At 35.7% G+C, this 23,921-nt stretch overlaps 2 long non-coding RNA genes across 2 annotated transcripts; both read left to right on the top strand.

Moving 5' to 3' along the window:
- Positions 1-309: 309 nt before the first annotated feature.
- On the top strand, positions 310-856 carry LOC149179914 (uncharacterized). The gene is made up of 2 exons (XR_016257415.1): positions 310-348; positions 457-856. It is a non-coding gene; the product is annotated as an uncharacterized LOC149179914 (long non-coding RNA).
- A 5,782-nt stretch (positions 857-6,638) lies between these two features.
- LOC149179913 (uncharacterized) lies at positions 6,639-7,046 on the top strand. Its single transcript, XR_016257414.1, has 3 exons — positions 6,639-6,708; positions 6,783-6,827; positions 6,936-7,046. It is a non-coding gene; the product is annotated as an uncharacterized LOC149179913 (long non-coding RNA).
- Positions 7,047-23,921: the final 16,875 nt, after the last annotated feature.

Genomic DNA, 23,921 nt, shown 5'->3' with positions numbered 1-23,921 from the left:
TGATGGTGGCCTCTCGGCTCAGCTACACCCCGTCTCCTTCTGTTCGAAATGCAAATCCTTTGCTGTAGTTGCTGTCTTCGTCGACCTGGTTTGGAAGTCTGTGGTAAGGGTTTGTATTTTTATGGCTTTGGCGAAACAATCCTTTGGTTTCCGGTTTCTGAGCTCTGGTCCTGTGCAGGTATTCGCAGCCACAAAGCTATCTTCCCTCCGAACGCAACCAGGCTTCAAGGTAACCTCTGGTTCTATGTTTTATCGTCCTCCGCCACCTGTTATCGATGCTTACAGGGTTCTTGTGCCTTTCAGCTTATGGTTTCGTTTTGTGGTTCGGCAGCCTTCGTCGACCCTTGGGTAAGTTCACGGTTCTCTTACTCTTGCATCTTACAATATTTACTCGGCTTCTTCTGACATTTATTCTGGTTATAGAAATGTCTTAACTCATTCAGTGGTCCTGTGCAGGTGGGTTGGGAGCTCTGCTCGCGAGGGTTTCAAATGTGCAGTCCTCGGCTTCCTCCAATCTCTGGTACCCTTGTGACCGGGTAGGGTCTACTCTTATTCCAGCGTTTCTTAGATTATGCAGTATGTACTTGCTGTAGGGTTCTGTTGGTTAGGTTTTGTAGAATGGTCGTGCCCTTTGCTGGCGTTCACATCTTCAGGGTTTCGTTCCTCTGTGTCATTGTATGACCTCCATGCGTCTATACCTTAGACTTATGCTGTTACGGCGGTGCCGCCTTTGTTATGTGACTCTGTTGTTATTTATTGGACTGTGGTTTACGAAGACTTATGAAATACTGTATAAATGAAAGCAACGGTTCTGGAATTGTTACCTTTGTTAATAGTCGCTGTGTTGATTTGTAAATGACCGTGTGACTCTTTGTGTTGGCTTATGGGCTCTGTTCGGTTTGGCCGTAACTTGACTTGATACGAAGTCTGTCTTTACTTTATCCTCGCAACGTTGTATGCATATGCTGCTTGGCCGCTTTACGCTTCTTGCTGTGTGATAGACCTGGCAATGTACTTATGGTTTCGGCCTGAGGCCTGTAATTGCTTCAATATTTCTAGTTACAGCATATGAATATCGTTCTATCTTAATTTGTTTCAAAATAACAAATGTTTGTAACTCTCAGTTGTATAACACAGAAAAGTAATGAACAGTAATTTATATTCAGGAAAAGAAATCAATGCTTCAATTACAGAGGGTGTCTTTCTATATTGCTTGAATATTGTCTTGCTATATTTTCCTTACTTCTTCTGAGGTGAACCAAAAAAAAGATCCCTCTTACATCGTGTTTTTTTCATTTTGAGCTACACTGAATCTAACTGTTTAGAAACTGAATTCTTTAACTGTTACCTGTTTTTTTAAACAATAAATTAACTAAAACAGTTGTTGGTTACCTAGCTAACTACCAGTAACTTAACTTGTGCTGTAATTAAATAAAAGAAAAGAAATGAATAATGATTAACTAAAAACAACAACCAATTTTTCCTTTTGGTGACCTGTCCAATCACCCTTGAAGTCGTGTCCTGTTTCTGCACGAACCAGTCATTGAGTCTCTGTCTCCTCGGAGCTGGATGCTCCTGCATCAGGCTCCCGAGGTGGCAAAAAGTCATGGCTCCGTTCCATGAGCTCGTCAACAGAGTAGCCCGCTTTAGTTATCTGCGCTGCGTCGAGCCAAGAACTGTCCTCTATTGGACGGTTCCGCCACTTGACCAAATATCGCAGATACTCCTTCCTGCGTGTGCGTCTAGCTACCTGTGTGTCCAGTATTCCTTCGATCTCAAGGGGTGGTGCCTTTGGTAGTTGTCTCGTCCAAGAACCTTCCTCATAGCTGTCTTTCTGTGGTGTTGTAGTTGCTGTATCATCTTCTGAATTGGCTACATAGGGAAACAGATCTGCTACGTTGAAAATGGGAGAAATTCCAATTTCGGGTGGCAACTGTATTTCGTAAGCGTTCGCAGAAAATTTGCGGATGATTTTGCAAGGGCTGATCTTTTTAAATTTTAGCTTGTTATACTCCCGCTTCGGAAACCTCTCCTTACGTAGATACGCAAGGACTTCATCCCCAACGTTAAACTGAACTTCCCGACGCTTTGTGTCAGCTCGCTGCTTGTATTTCAGACTGCTGTCCTGTAACTTCAGCTTGACCTGTTCGTGTAAATTGCTCATTGCTTGAGCGAACTCTTCCCCATCAGCACTCCGCTTCTCAAGTTTCCCCAAATCCCGTAACTCATGCACTCCTCGCGGATGCATACCGTACAAAATCTGGAACAGACTGTAACCGGTGCTGCGGTTAGGTGAATCGTTGTACGCGAACTCGGCTTGAGCAAGTACACGGTCCCACGTCCGGGAATTTCCTCCTGTCAAACTGCGAAGTAAGTTCCCTAGGCTTCTGTTTACGACTTCCGTCTGACCATCAGTCTGCGGATGATAAGCAAAGCTGAACTGCAGTTGTGTATTTAACTTTTTCCACAGAGTTCTCCAAAAGTGACCAGTAAACTTTACATCCCGATCAGAGATGATGGATTTCGGGAGTCCATGTAACCGAACGACTTCAGTAAAGAATAGGTGTGCAATGTAGGTAGCGTCGTTGGTTTTCCTGCACGGTACAAAATGTGCCATTTTTGAGAATCGGTCAACTACAACCATGACTGAATCGAAGCCCCGCTGTGTCTTTGGTAGACCCAAAACGAAGTCCATGCTCACTGAATCCCATGGTCGACTCGGAATCGGTAATGGTGAGTATAGACCAGTGTTTTGACTATGACCCTTTGCTAGTTGACAAACTCTGCATCTGCTCACGTACCTCTGCACATCTCGCTGCAATTTCGGCCAAAAATAAAAGTGCTGTACTTGAGCAACCGTCTTGTCGATACCAAAGTGTCCAGCCAGTCCTCCACTGTGCTTCTCCTGTATTATGTTTTCCCTCATGGAACAGTTGGGTATACATAGTTGTCCTCCTTTAAACAGCAGCCCTTCCTGCAAATTATAATCTAGCCACATGCTATCATTCCTTATCAAAGGGTTTTGACAGGCTTCGTATGCCTCCCTAAATTCGGTATCAGTTGGATACAGCTCCTTCAAATGTTCAAAACCCAGAACTTGCATTGTACTTTCCTACAGAAGCAAGGTTCTTCTGCTCAGTGCATCTGCCACCTTATTCGCTTGGCCACTAATGTGCCTTAATACGAATGTAAAATTTTGCAGATACTCCACCCAAGCTGCATGTTTGTGGTTTAGTTTATGCTGTTGCATAATATACTGCAAGGCAGAATTATCTGTAAACAAAACAAACTCATCTCCCAATAGATAATGCCGCCAATGCTTCAACGCTTGTATGATTGCATAAAATTCTTTGTCGTAGGTTGAGTACTTTTGCCTGCTCTCATTTAGCTTTTCACTGAAGAAAGCGACCGGTCTGTCCTCTTGACTGAGGACTGCCCCAATGGCTGTCCCACTGGCATCACAACGAACTTGAAAAAGTTTGTTGAAATCTGGCAGTCTCAGTATTGGTCTTTCAGTAATCTTCTTCTTCAAAGTTTGAAAACTGCTTTCTGCCGCTTCAGTCCAGTGAAAAGGCTGATTTGCCTTCTTGATCGTGTCCAACATAGGTGCGCAAATCTCGCTGAAATTTCTGATAAATTTCCTATAAAAGCTGGCTAGTCCATGGAAACTCCGGACTTCAAATAAACTCCTTGGTGACGGCCAGCTAACTATGGCTGCCACCTTTTCCGGATCCATTTTTAGCTCATTCTCTGCAATAACAAACCCCAAATACACTAGTTCTCGCTGGAAAAAGGTACACTTTTTCAAATTTATCAGCAACTTGTTTTGCTGCAGCTTCCTCAACACACTCTGTAAATGCCTGAAATGATCCTCTTTAGTCCTGCTAAAAATCAAAATATCATCCAGGTAAACTATCACAAATTTCCCATTAAACTCTTTCAATACCTCATTCATCAACCGCATGAAAGTACTGGGAGCGTTACTCAATCCGAATGGCATCACCAGCCACTCATATAAGCCTTCATTTGTCTTGAAAGCTGTCTTCCACTCATCGCCTTCTCGTATTCGAATCTGATGATACCCACTCTTCAGATCAATTTTTGAGAAATAGGCTGCCCCACTCAAACAATCCATCATATCGTCCATCCTTGGTAAGGGGAACCTGTACCTGACAGTAATTTTGTTTATGGCTCTGGAGTCTGTGCACATTCGCCATTCTCCTCCCTTCTTTGGAGCCAAAACAGTCGGTACTGCACAAGGGCTCATACTCTCTCGAATCAACCCTTTGTCAAGTAACTCCTGAACTTGCTTTCTAATTTCCTCATGATCCTTGGGGCTCATACGGTAAGCAGCCTTATTCGGCAAGCTTGCACCTGGTATAAAGTCGATACAATGACTAATACCCCTCCTTGGTGGTAACTCATTTGGAAGATCATCCACCACTATGTCCCCAAATTCTTGCAGTAACTGCTGAACTTCCTCTGGCAAATTTGACAGCTGTGTGTGTAACACTACTGCCTTTGGTCTCCTTATGACAGCAAAGTTGATTTCGCTGTCCTCAATCTGTTTCACGAACTCCTTTCCTCCCAACAGCAATGCCTTCACTCCACTGGTTTCTGCTGTATTTTCCTCTTTGATGGGTACAAGCGTGTGCTTGATCCCATCTTTAACAAACTTGTAGCAATTCTTTTTCCCGTCATGAACTGCACCTCTATCGAACTGCCAAGGTCGTCCCAACAATAGGTGACAGACATCCATTGGCATGACATCACAAAGGATCTTATCCTTGTACTTGCCAATTTGGAATTCTACTTCACATTGCTCGTCAACTAACAGCTGATGTCCCTTCTGCAGCCATGACACTTTGTAGGGTGTAGGATGCTTTAAGTTCTTCAGTCCCAACTTTTCTACCATCTCCACCGCCACAAGATTGTCCGTACTCCCACTATCTATAATCAATTTGCAACACTTGCCCCGCGACTTGCAGACAGTGCGGAACAAGGCTTTACGCTGATCCGGTTCTGCAACCTCCTTTGCTGGTTTCAACAGCACTTTGTTCAACACCAAAGCTTCACCTGTCTCTGGTGCATTTTCTGCTTCCTGAGGTGTTGCCTCAGCATCCTCAGTCTGAACAACATAAGTCCCTCTTCCGCCTGCTGGTTCAGCTTCAGGACATTCATAAGACTTGTGCCCCCATTTGTGGCAGCGATAGCACTGGACAGCTCCTCTGGCCCGACCATTTCCTCGCCCTCGCTGGGGTGGTCGTCCTCCTCTCGTGCTATTGTCTTTTTCTGTTGCTCCAGCAGATTTAGAACTGCTGCTTTCTTCACTTGGGCCTGCACCTCGGCCTCTTCCAAATACTTTACCCTTTCCCCTGCCAGTTCCACCTCCTCTCCTGGCATTCTGCTTTCGGTTAATCTTTTCTTCCGCCTTCAGTGCAAACTGATAGGCTTCCTCCATTGTCCGGGGTGAAAGGATACCAATCTCGTCTAAGATTTCCCCCCTTAAGCCATTCACAAATCTGGCTGTTTTCTCAGGGGTGTCCTCCACATAACCTGCTCGCAAATTTAACTTGTAGAACTCTTCTGTAAATTCTTTCACAGTCATTCCCCTCTTCTTCAAGTTCTGTACCTGCCTGTACAGCATAATCTGATAATCCTGTGGTAAGAATTTCTCTTTCAGTTTGGCCTCCATTCTAGACCATTTCTTTATAGGCTGTTTGTTAAGCCTCCTCCGTTCCGCCTGAACACTGTCCCACCACAAGGACGCATGTCCTTTCAGCTTGGTGGCAGCGAATTTTACCTGCTTATCTTCGCTGGTTTCTTCAAATTCAAAATACTTGTTAACTTCACTTAACCAATCCAGCAGCACGTCTGCGGACAGGCTTCCGTCATAAGTCGACAGCTCATGTTTGGGCTTATGACTTGACAGCAAGACCGACTTCAACAATCTAAATTCTGGTGTCACCCCCTCTAATTCCTCCTCTGGTTCAACTTCTTCTTCATCACTGTCATCTGCTGGGTTTCTTCTTCCCCCAGCTTCCACTACTGCCAATCTTTCACGCAAAACTCGAATCTCCTCTCGAAGTCCATCATCTACTACCCTCCGGACTACTCTTCCCCTTCCTCTTCCTCTTCCTCTTCCTCTTCCTCTTCCTTCACCTTCACCTTCTCCCTGTTCCATTGGTTCTAACTCAAGAAACTAGCTCTGATACCACCTATGATGGCCCAGCCCTGGTGACGTGGTCTCAGCCACGTGACTCACTTCAGTCCCACGTGGTCACACTTGGCGCGGGTAAATATCTGTCCTAATACCGAGGCGCATTTACGTTCTCATCTTCCGGTTAACAGGTTTGATCACCGGTCCTCTCCGTGGCTTTCCGCCTTTGTAAAACCCTTAAGGTTTAGTCTCGGCTCATTTGCACTCGTTCTCCCTTCTGTTCCAGCTCCGCGTGGTTATAGCGCTGCCCTCTGTGCGCTAACACAACCTATCTCTCACTCTGTCACTGGTTGTGGCTCTGTTCGAAATGCAAATCCTTTGCTGTAGCTGCTGTCTTCGTCGACCTGGTTTGGAAGTCTGTGGTAAGGGTTTGTATTTTTATGGCTTTGGCGAAACAATCCTTTGCTTTCCGGTTTCTGAGCTCTGGTCCTGTGCAGGTATTCGCAGCCACAAAGCTATCTTCCCTCCGAACGCAACCAGGCTTCAAGGTAACCTCTGGTTCTATGTTTTATCGTCCTCCGCCACCTGTTATCGATGCTTACAGGGTTCTTGTGCCTTTCAGCTTATGGTTTCGTTTTGTGGCTCGGCAGCCTTCGTCGACCCTTGGGTAAGTTCACGGTTCTCTTACTCTTGCATCTTACAATATTTACTCGGCTTCTTCTGACATTTATTCTGGTTATAGAAATGTCTTAACTCATTCAGTGGTCCTGTGCAGGTGGGTTGGGAGCTCTGCTCGCGAGGGTTTCAAATGTGCAGTCCTCGGCTTCCTCCAATCTCTGGTAGCCTTGTGACCGGGTAGGGTCTACTCTTATTCCAGCGTTTCTTAGATTATGCAGTATGTACTTGCTGTAGGGTTCTATTGGTTAGGTTTTGTAGAATGGTCGTGCCCTTTGCTGGCGTTCACATCTTCAGGGTTTCGTTCCTCTGTGTCATTGTATGACCTCCATGCGTCTATACCTTAGACTTATGCTGTTACGGCGGTGCCGCCTTTGTTATGTGACTCTGTTGTTATTTATTGGACTGTGGTTTACGAAGACTTATGAAATACTGTATAAATGAAAGCAACGGTTCTGGAATTGTTACCTTTGTTAATAGTCGCTGTGTTGATTTGTAAATGACCGTGTGACTCTTTGTGTTGGCTTATGGGCTCTGTTCGGTTTGGCCGTAACTTGACTTGATACGAAGTCTGTCTTTACTTTATCCTCGCAACGTTGTATGCATATGTTGCTTGGCCGCTTTACGCTTCTTGCTGTGTGATAGACCTGGCAATGTACTTATGGTTTCGGCCTGAGGCCTGTAATTGCTTCAATATTTCTAGTTACAGCATATGAATATCGTTCTATCTTAATTTGTTTCAAAATAACAAATGTTTGTAACTCTCAGTTGTATAACACAGAAAAGTAATGAACAGTAATTTATATTCAGGAAAAGAAATCAATGCTTCAATTACAGAGGGTGTCTTTCTATATTGCTTGAATACTGTCTTGCTATATTTTCCTTACTTCTTCTGAGGTGAACCAAAAAAAAGATCCCTCTTACATCGTGTTTTTTTCATTTTGAGCTACACTGAATCTAACTGTTTAGAAACTGAATTCTTTAACTGTTACCTGTTTTTTTAAACAATAAATTAACTAAAACAGTTGTTGGTTACCTAGCTAACTACCAGTAACTTAACTTGTGCTGTAATTAAATAAAAGAAAAGAAATGAATAATGATTAACTAAAAACAACAACCAATTTTTCCTTTTGGTGACCTGTCCAATCACCCTTGAAGTCGTGTCCTGTTTCTGCACGAACCAGTCATTGAGTCTCTGTCTCCTCGGAGCTGGATGCTCCTGCATCAGTTTCCTTCTTTTCTTCTTTTCCGCCTTCGTCCAACCTCTTAAAATAAGAATGGCATTTACAATTGCTCGCTGATTTTCTTCTATCATTAGATTTTCATTATCTGGGTCTGAGCTCTCAAATGCATATGTTCATTTGTACCCTCCCATTTACACACTTAAGAATGAATGTTTGTGCTTTAGTCATACATAAAATATTTATTAATTTAAAAATATAATTATATAAAAAGATATTTAGTTAAATTTATTACATAAATTGAAAACTTATTTTTATAATTTTTTATATTTTAAAAATAAATATATTAATAATATATTTTTTTTAAAATTTGCTTTTATATTTGGATCATAATGACAAGTTGTTAAGTGATAAAATTTATCTATAATTTAAATTTATTTTCTAATTAGAAATATTTATTTTCTCAAAAAATAAAAATATATTTTTGATATTTCTGAAATAGATATCAAAAAATATTATTTTTAGATCACTTAATAAACATTTTATCTTAAAGTTAAAATATGTTTTAATTATATATAAAATATTTATTAATTTAAAAACATAATTATATATAAAAAAATTAATTAAATTTCAGTTATAATAAATTACAGTGAATGATTTATTTTTATTTTTATTTTTATTTTTAAATAAGTATATTATTAATAAAAAGATTACGAATGTTTATAAAAAAAATATCTCTCATAGTCTACAAAATGTAATTTTAATTATTTATTGTTTTTTATTTCATTTTAGCTAAACTAAATAACAGGTACTAGATACTATATAACACTTGTTTTATTAATAAAATAAAATAAAAATTAAATTTATTTATTTATTTATTAAACTATCAAATTTAATTACTATAATTATTGAGTAGATATTTATAAGACTTTTTTTTAATAAGGACCTCGTGTATTACTTATGGATTGAAGTCGTCCTTTTGTCAAATTTACATCACAAAGTCATTCGATTCAGTTGTAACTCTGTTTTCTTAATATAAATTTTATTATTATTATTTAATTGTTATTTAATTTATTTTCATTGTTATCCTGAAATATAATATTTTTTTAATATTGGACTGCGTGTTTTGAAATGTTGATAAACACCATTGACAAGCTAGCGATGCGTCTTCCAAAGAAACAAGAACCGAAAGCGTGAGAAAGATGTGTGAAGCAATGAAGGTGAAGGCGTTATGAAAGGCTCGCTCTCTACGTACATAATAAACATTATGATGCTTGTCCAATATATTATAATCCTATGCCTTTTAGTATACTATGATTCCCACTTTATTTTTTTCCATAACAACAAAATAGTTGGAGAGAAAGGCATTCGGTGGCATCGTGAGCCCCAACATATTCATAAAGTGACCTTTCCATAGTTATTTTCAATAAATAGATGACCATCAAAGACAAATGCCTTTTGTCTCTTCCTTGAACTAAACATTATTCAAACACATATTCATAAACTATTCTGAAGAAGAAACATTCTTAAACAAAGTAAAATGTATATTTCTATGTCTTCAGCGTTATAAGTGTATTAAAACAATGAGAACCAAACATATGTTATCTCTTAAATAATGACGTTACAAATTAAGATATATCACCGTTGGAAATCAATTGATATAAAATATATATTTTTGTATCTTCAGCTTCATAAATGTATTAAAACGAAACATATTCTATCTCTTAAATAATAAAGTTATAAATTAAGATATAACATTATGGAGATGAATAAAAGCTAATTTTTAAGTAATATAAATTAAGATATTTCATTATGGGGAGGTTTATTTTGTTTTGATGATAAATCATATTAGTGGGTTCGAAAGGCGTCGGTTTAAATTTACTAATATAATTTCTTTCAAAATTATTTTCAAATCAAAATAATAGAAACTTAAATTTGAAAATATAACTTTTTAAGTGCTTATATGTGCTTCAACTTTATAGCGCGGTAATGTAACGTGGTGCACTTATATTTCTATGACCAAATTATATATATAAAAGAATGGTAAAAACTTACACAAAGAATTGTAGTGTGTGTATTCTTTTAACATGGAGGTATGGGCGTATGATTAAATATTTCTTCATTTCCTATATAAATAATATTGCGTGACTCAACGCCGTCGGAATTCGAAGACATGTAGCTTGCATGAGTTGTGAGTGCCTAATTATACAAACAATAAAAAAATTTCGCCTCTGCGTAATTGTACAAACTATTATAACAAATTATTATAAAAGAAAGGTGGCTTGAAACCACTCCTTTTAAATTAAAATTAAGTGTCCCAAATACATTTTAAGTGTCTTTTTGGATAAACATAAATAAGAATCTATAATGGGACCAGAGGGAATTTTGTCTTAGAAACTTGGAATGAATCTCAGCCATGAATGAATCTCAACCATGGCCCTAGGTTGGGAGGGGCTCTCCAACACCCCATTTTTTTCACTACAACTATAGGTTTGTGAAAATTTAATCTTTTCCTTTTTCTCATTAGAATTATAGGTTTGTGAAAATTTAATCTTTTTCTTTTTCTCATTAGAACTATAGGGGGGCGGGGAGGGGGCGGGGAGGGAATATTTGATGTCAAAAAATAATCTAAATTTCACAAGCCAAAGGCATGTATCTAAATCATCACTCTTTTAAATTTGATCCAAAGGTGGATGTGGCCTCAATAGTCCCAATGTGGGTTCACTTTCGTTATCTACCTTTACATCACTACAATGATGGATCCCTATAGGTTATTAGCAGCATGGTGAGTAAAATATTAACAAAAATTGAGATAAAAATATAAAATGTTTTATTCTGCTCAAACATACATCCACGTATATCTTGTGAAAAGCTTTGTTAAAATCTATCACTATAATTGATGATGATTGATTCCATCTAGAACCCTCAACTCATGAGCAACTTCCCTTCAAATTTTCGATTCAGCACATATATGCTCACATTGCCAAGGACTATAGATCTACTCCCCCCTCAAATTCCTTCTGGTTTAGGAAAATAATGTACAAGGTTATAAATTTAAGAAGTTGAATGGACAAAAGAAACAACCGCTATATGGATTCAATTTAAAATCCCCCTTTGAATTCCATTCAATAGCTCATAATGAACTTGGCTCATAAAAAAGGTAAACCCCACCCGCCTCTAAAAGGTTTGCAACGTTGGTCTCATTTTTGATACTTGATGAATTGATCCCTCTTACTACTCCTCAAGTGGTTAAATCCCCTTTGAATTAATACCTAATCCCTTATGAAACCAATTGTAGTACCCAACCTAACATTGAAATCCTTCTTGTAGTCTCAACAAAATGCACAACCCCTTCTCATTCTCCAATTCCCCAATCAACCCTTCTCAATGAGGATCTCCTCCCCCCCCCCGCGCCCCACCATTGTCCCCTCAGCCTCACTCTCCTCCTCCCAACCCCAACTTGGCACATTCCTCCTTTTAGACTTCTTCTCTAAAACAGACACACCGATCATTGAATGATGAATAAGGTGATGATGATAGACCCAAGGAAACTTTTAGGGGCGAAATTTCACTAATGGGCTATTTTTTTGGACATTTATGAAAAAAATATTCACCAATTTGGTTAAAAAACCACCTATTTATCACATATATATGATTAAATTGATGATATTCACCAAACAATTACCAATTTTAATAATAAATTATATATCTTTTTATTGAATATTCACCTGCATTCTGTATGTATGAATTTTCAAACTAGAATAATCACCTACAATATTATATATAGGAAAAATATTAAATCCTTAAAAAATACCCTAGTCATAGATCTGAAATGAAACTTGGAAAGAAAACCAGCAAAGAGAAGCATGGAGAAGCTGCATATCAACACACATTTCTATGAATGTGACTAACATTGCAAATTCCATTGGGTATTAGCACCAAATCTTTGAGAATCAAGAAATGAAGCTATTATCATATTCTAGAGGTCTAAGAGAAGAGAAAAAAAAATAATGAATGTAAGATTTGCGGCTTCAAAATAATTCACCATGTCTCATTCTCCTCTAGCAAATTGTGCTAGAAGGTAATGTGAGGATTGAATTCTCATGAAATATTTAGAAATGTAATGAAGGTTCATCCTTAATTCATGAGAATCATCAATGGGTATGTGTAATTTATGGGATGGTAGGTTGATGGAGACTCTTCATATCCATGTTACTCATTATTAGATCTTCACCTTGCTCATCAATAAAACATTTAGCAAACAAATGCAACTCTTTAAGATATATTCTAATCCACCATAAAGTAAAGTAAGAGTGTTGGACATATCTTTGAAATTTTCAATGGTATTTGCTTGTCTCTAATACAATATTAGTTATTGTGGTGGGGGCTGACCTTGAACATGGTATTATACTGGGAGGATAAATGAAGAGGTGCCTTTATAAGGGATTTTTTAAGAGAAATGGTAAATGATATAATTATATATTGGGTTCTTATGACCCTATATTGAATAAAGGAGGATTCATCTAATATAATAAGAAAAATGGCCTTAGGCATATTATGGAGTAGTTGGATTGATTCTCAATTCAGAGATCCTTTTTGTTAGGGAATTGGCAGATATCCTCCTATTTTCTTCCACCAACATCCTTTAACCAAAATCCTGTAATGTTAGGATTTCACCTTGAAGAAAATTATGCCCAATTTATCTGTGATTCAACCCACTATGGTTTCAACACCCCTCCTTTCAACTTAAAATGGAAGCTTGAAGGAACCCAATATATTCAATAAATAGGGATATCCACACAAGGCAAGCATCTTAAAGAAGCTAGTCACATAAACATATAGAATATATGTACATTGATGTATTAGATGGTTAAAGGTATAAAAAAGTGAAACAATCCGTGGTCCTAACCAACACAACAACTTGCTGAAATATTTTAATGAAAACGTAAAATAATTTGCATGAGTCTCTCATAATCAATCATTAGAAAATGACACTGTATAATCTTTAAACAGAGGCCATAGAACAATTAGGTTTATATCGTAAATGAACATTGTTATTAGTAGTAAGGAAAATATGAAGCATTGGATTATTGTATTTCTAGAACATAACCATGCCATTCAAATCAGATAATTAAAATTCATAATGAAGAATAATCATTTTCCTAAACACATAGTATAGAAGGTTGATCTTAGCAAACTCCTAAGTGTTTAAATATCCTAAAATTTTCCTATAAAAAAAAACTTGGGATAGGATTGGAGGATTTACAAAGTTGACAGAATAGGAGAAGGAGGGAGGAATTAGATCTTATATCATCTTACTAATAATTAACCAATATATAAAATATAACAAAGTTTGGAAATTTTTTCTTTTATAATATCCTTCATGAAAATGCCTACAACTTGATTATCTATAGGAAAATGGTGCACTTTGGAAACATGATTTTAGAGAAGTTTTCTTATGAAGTGAATATGTAGCTAAATATTTTTGTTGCACTAATGTTGAATCATATTTTTGGTTTGCTAAATGACACTATAATTATCACACCATAGCATGTATACACACTACCATTGGAATCCAAACTCCAAAGGGATCTACTAAATTCCCGAAGCTTCTTTATTTGCACTAACTACTACTCAATATTTTGGGTATTTTGAAGAAAAATAAAGGCCATGTTGCTTCTTACAATCCTAAGTGATAACTCCATAACCAAGAAAGAAAATATAACCTATAGTATGCTTTCAACAATCATGTTTTCCAACCCAATATAAATCAATATTTGAACCAATCAATAGAGCCCCCCCTTCAATTATATTGTATCCCAAACTGAACTATACCTTAAATATGTCCAAGTATATTTTTTTCTACTTTTCAATGGATTCTGTAGGATGTTTGTATCTATTGGGAAACAATACCAACATCAAAGAAGATGTCAAGATATATATGACTCAGATACAAAAGGATACCAACTAATTGATGATACAAAGTGAAATCTATTTTGAGTGTAGCGCATGTGGTAAAAAATCTAACTCTAAATTAAATGGGAGATGGACCTATTTATAATGTTCCATGTGAAATAAACAAATAAAATCACATGCATACCTAGATTGGAAAGAAAATTTCCTTCCTTGGTTTACAAGAATTTGAGGCCAATAAAATAATACAAATGTCTTAAGTTTGTGATTTCAAAATATTTTCTTAAGGATGGATCCCACATGGATTAGAATATTTGGGTCAATACTAGTGAGTGTAAGCTCATCAACCTAAAAAAAAAAATATTATAAGATGGTTACCTACTTTGTTGGTATAGATAGTGGGGTTACAATGATATCTAGAAAATTTAGTGTCAATGAGAAAATTCTCAATTTTCGCATACCAAACCTAATGATCTTTCTTAAGGCCATATAAAGGTTCCTTAAGGAAAAAATAAAGTTGAAGTCCTTTTAAATATAAATATGATTTTTTTCCATGTAATTCTTTCTCGTAAATTCCCATGTAAGAGGGAAAATACAAGACACATGTGACAAACCTTCCATTTATATGAGGTGACAAGGGCAAGAACAAGGTTAATGGAATTCATTTTGGATACAAAGAAAAAAAGTTCATTATAATAAATCCCCTCTATTAGAGAAATCCTTTGGAAACTAAGAAATCCTTATGCCTTTCAACACTCCCATTTGATGCATACTTATTCTATACACCCATTTAATACGATAGGTTTTTCTTCTTTTTAGAAGAGATCTAAGATCCCAATAATAATTCACCATGAAGGAATAATAGTCTTTGTTGCCTCAAAATCTAGTAGGTCTTGTGAGATGCCTCACAAGGAAAAGTCCAGAAAAAGACACAATAATGAGGTGAATGCCACTACCATCTCAGGAATCCAACTCCTACTCTTTAATGGATTTTTACCACACAAAAGGCTTCCAAGGGTAGGTCACCTAAAGGATATTCTTGATGTAGAGTTCAAAGATGAGAATTCAAAAGGATTATTGAAGGTACTTAGGATAAGGAAAAGGCTCATCTTTACTATAAAAGGAGAAATGTACCCTAGAAGCAACATGTAAAGGACTTGTAGGCTACGGTTTTTTATATATGATTCAAAAGTAGCACAACTAGGCATACAAGGAGACAAAAAAGGTTTTATATAAGGATATAATCAATAGTAGGATCCACAAACCATCAATTGACCCTAAGTTGAATCCTTAGCACAAAAATTAGGGTTTTTCTAGCCCTAGAATTGCCTACGGTTGATGTCGTCAGCCCTAACACTAGTACAAAATGGATAAATAGTTACTAAAAAAACCACTAAAATTTTCATATAAATGACCATTTTTCAGTCAGTGACCAATAGTAGCTAATTTACAGTATATTATAATGCGACAAACTTTTAGTTATTTTTAGCTTAGTCATTAATTGGTTGTCTCAATTTTATCGTTTAGTAGTATATTTAGTCGTGTTATAAGATATTGTAATTAGATACTAATAGTCATATATATGCAAAACTTAGGCGTCATTTTTAATCACAAAATTATCATTTGCAGTAGTCATTTATCTTTTTTCTAGTAGTTTTATATTCATTATATAAACAACTAATTTAGTAGTTTATATTAATTTCATTTATTTTAATTAATAATCCTTATAAATGACTAATTTAGTCGTGTATTCATTTTATTTTTGTTCATCATTAATAAATATAAACTACTAATTTGATAGTTTTAGAATGATTTTATGTATTCATTAGTAATCAACATAAATTAATTAGTATGATTTTGTGACTAAATAAAACAAAAGTGGCATACAATGTGCATGTTCGTCTAATATGAAAACACAAGGTTACATATGTTAATCACAATACTAAATAATATCAAGTGTAACTATAAATAATTTCAACCACAAATTATATTATATAAAATGTCAAGTATTACAATATGAGTTTCCAACTTAATATAGTTGGACTACAATTTATACATGAAATATTGTTTCATCACTTTATAACATTATCATTGTGTTGCCAAGGCATTGCCAGTGAATTCACTAACTCTGGGGACTTGACCATCAATCTCTATGTGTGTGTCTTATGCAAGATATTGGCTCTCAGAGTATCACTAGACCGATTTTATTCTCTCCCCCTTTTTTTATTTGTCGTTGCAGTGTTATTATTATCCTCTTTATTCAATTCCTATTTCTTACCATCAATACTGATCAATCCCTCTCTTGAAAACAAAAAAATATACAATGCAGAGTATAAGACATGAAAGACGATAAATAATGGAATATAAACTAAAGTAGACTATAAAATATCCATATGACATATACCTCAACATCAGTAATGTCAATGCCATTTTTCCCCATAAAAGTAAGAAAGTCGAACAAGTTTCCTTCACCTGGGTGATAGTGGCCACTATGTGGCCAGATGACCTGTATAAACAAAGAAAATAAAATGTCACCATATAAAATAACACCTTAATAACTTAGTATTTAACCTTCAAAGAAAGATTAAGCACAATCATACCAACTTACATGCTAAAAAACTCAGGGTGTGGATAATTTGTAAGAACAAATAATCTAAGGTGTGATGTCTAATCCTTGTCGTTTTATTCGCAAAAGCATTTCATTCTCTATCACATGAACTTGGTCAACTATATAGACAACTTGTGCTCAAATAACAACATGAAAGTAAACTTTTCTGATGGTCATGAAAATATTTTAACACAAAACAATTAAAAAGATTTCAATTAATATCATGTAATACTAATCTCATCTTCAAGCTTTGGATGTTGTTAAATGGACATGATACCAAGTATTTTCAATTTCATAGTTAAAGGACAAAACAAAATCAAAGGAAATATTCAAAATAAAATCAAATAAAAAGGGAGGATATCATGGAATGGACATTGAAATTATAAAAATTATGTTTACCTGTCCACCAGTGTCTTGTATAGCATTCCTAAAACATTTGTTTGCCAAAAATAACCATGAGGTGAAATAATCACAACATTAAAAACATAGTAATCCCTACTCAAAACATTTCCAAAGTTGAAGGCTCATATGCCTCAGCTCCTCTTGTATTAGCAAACCATATGATGTACAAAGTAAACTACCATAAGCTATTTTTTCTAGCAAATACTCCACAGTTGGATTTGGAGGTATTTCTTGCACAATCATCTATTTAAGAGCAATAAGCAATCCTTTATTCATGTAATTGATATGATGATAGAAATTTAAAATAGCATGCATAAAAAAGTGTGTAAAAGATTAGCAAATGAATTTCAAAACAAGTAGATTAGTTACTAATGGAAACACAATATGAATGCAGTATGAATTTCAAAAAAAGCATATTAGCAAATGAATTCATACTATTTTACTAATGGCTAATGAATTTCAAAACAAGCGGATTAGCAAATGAATTCATACTGTGTTGCCAAGGCATTGTTCTCTTCTTTCTTCAATTCTTGCTTCTTCCCATCAATATTGAGTTCCACTTCTAAAAATGAAAGAAGATACAATGCAAAGTATAAGATATGAAAGACAATGAACACTAGAATATAATCTAAAGTAGACTATATATATTTTATAATAGAAAATTGTCAAGAAAATTATAAAGATAAACATAGTCAACAAATTAATAAAAATCTCATTTATATGTTGACTCCCATATAGCCTTTCATTTTACAATGTCCAAAATTAGCCTTATAGATTATTTGGCTACTCAAAAATCGAAAACAATAAACGTAGTGTTATATTCATTAAGAGTTTCCAACTTAGGGCTAAATTCCACTGAAATTATCCAAAAAGTGCTTCCCCTACTTTATTACAAATGTTGCCACACTTAGGGGCTGACTTTTTCCATGATATATATCTCGTTGTCCTCATATGTAGAGCATGGTGGTAGTTATGTAGGTTTTATTTTTACATAAATGAACAAAAGATGCCAAAAATGCTTGAAATTAACTAACTTGCAAGGTATTTTTCCTATCATTAAAAATTCTAAGTGGTTTTATTTCTTATTATTTTTCTTTCTTTTTATAAAAAAAGGCATAATCAACAATTAGGGGGATTGGAAACACCCCTATAGGTTGGAAAGAGAAATATGTGCTTTGGAAATATTTCTAGTAGTTTTTGAGGCATTTCTAAGGTGTTTTGGTTTACATTTCTAATGGTGAAATATTGGTGGGGGAGGAGTTTCCTACTACTTAGTTGTTGAAAAATGCATTCCCTCCTATCTTAGAGGTTTTCTTATCTAATCTTGCTTGGAAATAATGTGTTGGATTGTTAGTAATATTTGCTTAAGTCTTATTTTTACTAAAGTTGCACATAACATGCACACACAAAATTATTGTAGAGTGTGTGTCTGTGAGAATTTCTGGAAGGAAGTTGGAGGCAATTCACCATGACTCTCTTGACATTCGAGGTAGAGGAAAGAGCTCAATGATCACATATTGGTTCCTTTGGGGAGGGTCATGGAGGGGCAAGCTACTAGCTTGTGCCAAGAGTTGTGGAGAGATGAGGTTCACGTTTCAGTGATCTAAATTTGGAAATATATGAGGTATTTGTTAAATAGAAAATCATATACATCATGACAAGAGATACTCATCCTCATCATAGACGAACACTCTCAAGATCACAATAGAAGCAATAGTCTATGTGGAGGAGGAAGCTGAAGGAATTTCTTCCAAGCCACCATTGACATATAAGGAAGCAATACACATCACGGACACACTTTTTCAAGTTGAGCAGACTACCAATAACAGTCTCTTGGTTTGGAGCTATTATTGTCTCTTCCATTAGAAAATAAGATTGTGTTCACTAAGTTTTATAGATAGTGATACTTCTCCTTTGATTAACACTTCCACAGATGTAAGAAACATATCTCACCTCCCAAAACTCTTCACATTCAACTCATTTCATAGGGACACTAAGATTACCATTATTACTTGTAATATATCTTTTCTCACTTTTCTTCTTAGCACACATTCTACAAGGGGTATTGCAATTTTAATAGCATTACATTCCAATGAAATTGTCACAAATAGTTTGAAATTTCTTTGTACAAAAACTCTACCATTTACCATTTATGTGAAATTATGGATTCAACTCAAAGTTAAAATTCAAAACATATTGCAAGTTTTAGTAAAAGTTGTATCTTTGAGAATAAATGCTAACAATACATTGCTCTTTATAGTTGAGATCAATTTACTCTTACCTATTCATAGTGCCATCCAACAAAAGTGGGGCAACATCAAAATTTAAGTGAAGGGATCCTAGCCAACAATTGAAACTTGAGATATGCCCAATGCTCCATGCAAGTCTTAATATAGATGTCATGTTTCAGTCTACGATCTTGCTCTCTATAAATTAGATAAAGTACCTGACAAAATTGCTAAAAATAAACAAGGACAAAACACCCATCAAAATTTCTAAAAACAAACTAGGACAAAACACCCATCAAAATTGCTAATAAAACACCACTAAGGAAAACATGGTGCTGAAAACAATGATGAAAATGCACAAAATCTTTAGTGGTTCTATGCCTTACCATTTTTTCCAACATTCAATATAATTGGGCTTCAAGGAAAAACATAAATCCAATGCATTTGGAATTTTTAAATCACTAAAACTCTATCATCAATGTTTTAGCAATTTTATTGATATAAACTTCAATATAACTGCAAAGATTTCATGGAAAATATAGAGAAAAATGTGAAGAAATTTCAATGTGATTGAAAAGAGTCTATGAAGAATTTACATTAAAAAAAAAGGGAATTTATATCGAGACAACAGACTAATATTGTTGAGGCTCACTTCTAAATTATGTTGAGCAACCTACTAGGGAAAGAAATACATAGTGGAGGAGTTTATCCAAGCCCTGTATCCCTTAAATTTCATCTGTGTATGGATCAGTTTACATAAGTATATCTCTTAATTATATGTGATTTGTATCTCTTAAACTTAAACACACCAGTTGATTTAGAGGGGTTACATGTAATAATTACACGGTGTAGTGAGTAAGGAAATTTCCAAAAGAAACAAATTGTCAAAAATAATTTTTGAACTTAGACGATTTATGATCTATGATGGCCAATAAATCATATTAACCATATTTGATGGACAAGATGCATTTTTCCATGATCTTTTCTGCTCATTGTTGCCATTAATGGTGCTTTATTTTACACTTTTTGAGGTACTAAAAATCTCAAAATTGAGAATTATAGCTCGAACATGAACTTCTGCACAGGTTTAGTGTGAACATAAGAAGAAATTTGAGATAATTTTGAAAAATAATTATATCATTGGAAAAGTAATTCTATTTTGTAATTCACTTTTGTAAAAAAAGTGAAATTCTTATGTTTCGCAGTTCAGCGTAAGATTGTATCTCATGCATAACTTAGATTAGGAGGAATCTTAAAAGTAGATTCGCTGCTAAAAGTATATATATAGGGCACAGTAGATGATTTCAACACACTTGGTGAGTTGAGTAGGTTGAGCAACATAGACGGAGAGAGAGCAGGTAACTAGGAAAGAGATGTTTCCAACAACACTTAGTCCCATGTGGTCACATGGATAGCATAATACGAATTTGTACAGTCATGCAGACAGTATTGTTAGGATCCATACAATTATATAAAAAATCCATACATGTGTCCATACAGTTTGTATGGGCAAGCCAAACATCTATATAGCAGTCATTTTTCTCAGTCCATTGTGTTTGGTATCCATAGATGTGTTTGTACAGTTTGTATGGGCAGGACAAATCTGGTCAAAGTTTGATTAGATTTGTAACTAAATATGACCTAAGGAACTAGTGAAAACCAACAATTGTAGCTAAACAAAAGATAGGAGGGAAAAATAAAATCCCCTTTAAAATGAAAATAACAATGGGTACAAGAGCAACATGAAATGAGATAAGCATAGATGTACATGAGTCTTGTCCCGAGAAGAAAAACCCTAGAAAGTGAGGAAGGGGAAGTAAAAGAAGTGTTGATTGAAATAAGTTTCCACTACTAGTAGAGGAGGTATATAATCCTTCTCATCATCCAACTTAATGTTATGGAAATCAACACCACGTGTTTGCCAAATAATTTCCTCTAGAAATATTCTTGGACTAATATGGTTGTGGTGAGTAATCATGGCTGACATCAAACTGCTCTTGATTATTGTTTGAAGTGGAGGCAGAAGAAGAAGTAGAAGCACTCCTCACATACAAGGTTGAAGAAATCCTATAATATGGGGAGAAACTGGCAATTATTCTCTAAGTAGGCATTCTGCAGTGGTGATGCTTCTAACCAGCTTTGCTTCTCACATGTGCCCTCAATGTGGCATTATCTGGATCCTTGGTGGTAAGGGATAGGGAGAAATTATGGATGGTTCTTGCATTGTCCAACCAATTTTCATGAATAATTTCAATACCCCATTGTCCTGGATTTGATGAAAAGGCGAAGTGTTGTGGGTAGCTACTCTAAAATTTCTCTGAAATAGGCACAATATGCGAGAAAATGTATCTCTAATTATCAAGGCAAGGAATTACTGATTGAAGTTTTTGAAGAATGTTGATAAATTTATGTCCAAGTCCCTATAGATGCAATAAAACTTGTTGCTTATCTCATTTAGAGAGGAGATTTAAACATAAAATGCTCCTTAGTCTATAGCTCAGGCAAAGATCAAAGTCTGCAAATCATTTCTCCTAGGGGAAGATGGTGATCTATCTCAACCCTCAACTGATGTGAGCACATTTGAAGCTGCAGAGAAGAAAGGGAAGCCCAACTGATAGAACTAGACAGAGCATGGCCAAACAAAGGATATAATTGTGCCTTATGTTCTTAACCCATATTTCTGACAAATAAGTGATTAAAGATGTATAAAGGAGAGAACTACACCTATTTATATTCACTTCTTATTCCATATTCCCAACGCATTCCTGCTCAAGCATGACATCTATTTTGTCTCATGATTACCCTGATAATCGTGACTGTGATACTGCATTAGTGCCACAATACCCAAGCCTTCTTGTTGTTGTTAGTTATGACTAGGTTTCAGTTGATGGGGCTCCCATCTCATGTGTTGTTGAAACTGACCTTTCATTCATTGTCTAGTCCTTTTCTATAAGATCCATTAGAATTGACAAGCTATCCACTTTTTCCTCCATGCCAACTTTACCTCTACTACCCACATCTCCCATTGGGCATCAATGCCCAATCTAGTAGGTGGAATTTTCCAACTAGTTTCTGGATATGAATTTGCATGAATTACTCATGACTAATTCATGTTGAGGGTAACCTACATCTAGGTACATGCAACCAGATTAGTAGACACTTATAAAGTCCATTTTAAATTTTAAACACTACAATTCATAACTGGGAATGTGAACACATTGTCTCATCTATATGAAACTGCAATCAAGATAGTTATTCTTTATTTTCACATGGACTTTGTCATTTGATTCCCATGAACTATAGGATCCCCTAGTATTTTCCTTCTGCAAGTTTTAGACAACATAGTTTTTGGGCACAAAGAAAATGGCATACAATGTGCACAAAACACAAGAATGTAACAAGTGACTAGAATGTACAAGGATAGAATAGGTAATATATCATCTCTAAGCACAAGACCAAAACCAAGCCTTGTCAATCCAAGATAATGCATAGGAAGACATAGAACAACAACCCAAAGCATTATGGACAGAGGAGACTAAGGAGAGTAGGAAGTTCAAGCACAAAATTATACTTTCAAGGGAAGAATTTATGTGATCCCATTCCCCGTAATATCTTTATAACAACTTTTCATGCTATTGTTTATATACTTTGAATAAATGTTATAATAAAAATCACAAATAGTAAATAGAAAAGAGGAAATGAAAAGAAAAATTAAATGCCCTTTAAAACTTCTTACCTGTTCATCCTCTTCAAACTCAGTAAAATAAGCTCCCACGGATTCTGACTTGCACTTAGCATGGATGACAAGACCCAACTTCGACCCGTATATGCCTTCATTGCTCCCACTGGGAGTCTGCATATACAATTATCCTTTATACATCCATCCATTTGTTTCATTGATATAGAAACAATCAAAGAATTATCCACATAGAACACAGACATTATGTTTGTCATTAATATGCACTGCCACTTCCTCACTCCTTTTTATCCAAAGTTGTTTCCATAAGGAAAAAATAGAAACGACCTTAGATGTTGACACCTATTTTCCACTAAGCCATTCCTTGGCACTCACAAACCATTTTCGAGACACTGATTGTTGTCATTTTGCTTACAAATCTTAGATACAGTTTGATTTCAAGAAACATGCCAATCCATGTGATTGTTATGCTCTTCTTGAAACTTGAAGTGCTAACCACATGTTGTGCATTGTCTTGGAAAATCCTCATACAATGAACTAAGAACAAATTCATGACGAAATTTGAGTATATCTTAATTGAATTGAGTTCCAATGATATCTTGAGAAACAACCAGTGCTTTAACTGGAACTGACTTTGGAGGTGTTGCATTCAAAGATGGGACTGGAAACAAGGATGTTGTAGTAGAAATGACATGTATAGTTGCATTTTTCTCTAAGGATAGATTTGGTACTGTAGCTAAAAAGATAGGTATAGATGGATTAGAAGAATAGGTGGTTGAATTTTCTGTACATATTACACCCCATGTCCCATCAGTGACCATAAAAGAGACAACACATTTCCTATCGAATATGGTAATGTGGTGTTTGAAGTTGTCAACTGTGATTTCTGTGATGTTGAGGCTAATAATAATGAAGTTGTTGGTGGTTCAGGAGATAGAGGAGGTTACACTCCTAAAACATAGGAAGCTAAGTTATTTGGAAATATAGGAATTAAATTAAGCCTTGATGCTAACCCTGAATTAGGATTCATCATGGTACTAATCACAACAGATCCCCT

The sequence above is a fragment of the Pinus tabuliformis genome, chromosome 3_2 (genome assembly GCF_031772625.1).
Source record: "Pinus tabuliformis cultivar Carrire ecotype Pingquan chromosome 3_2, CPIR1, whole genome shotgun sequence".
Classification (NCBI taxonomy): Eukaryota; Viridiplantae; Streptophyta; class Pinopsida; order Pinales; family Pinaceae; genus Pinus; species Pinus tabuliformis.
The sequence above is the reverse complement of the archived record's forward strand: the minus strand, read 5'-3'. Positions and strand labels throughout refer to the sequence as shown.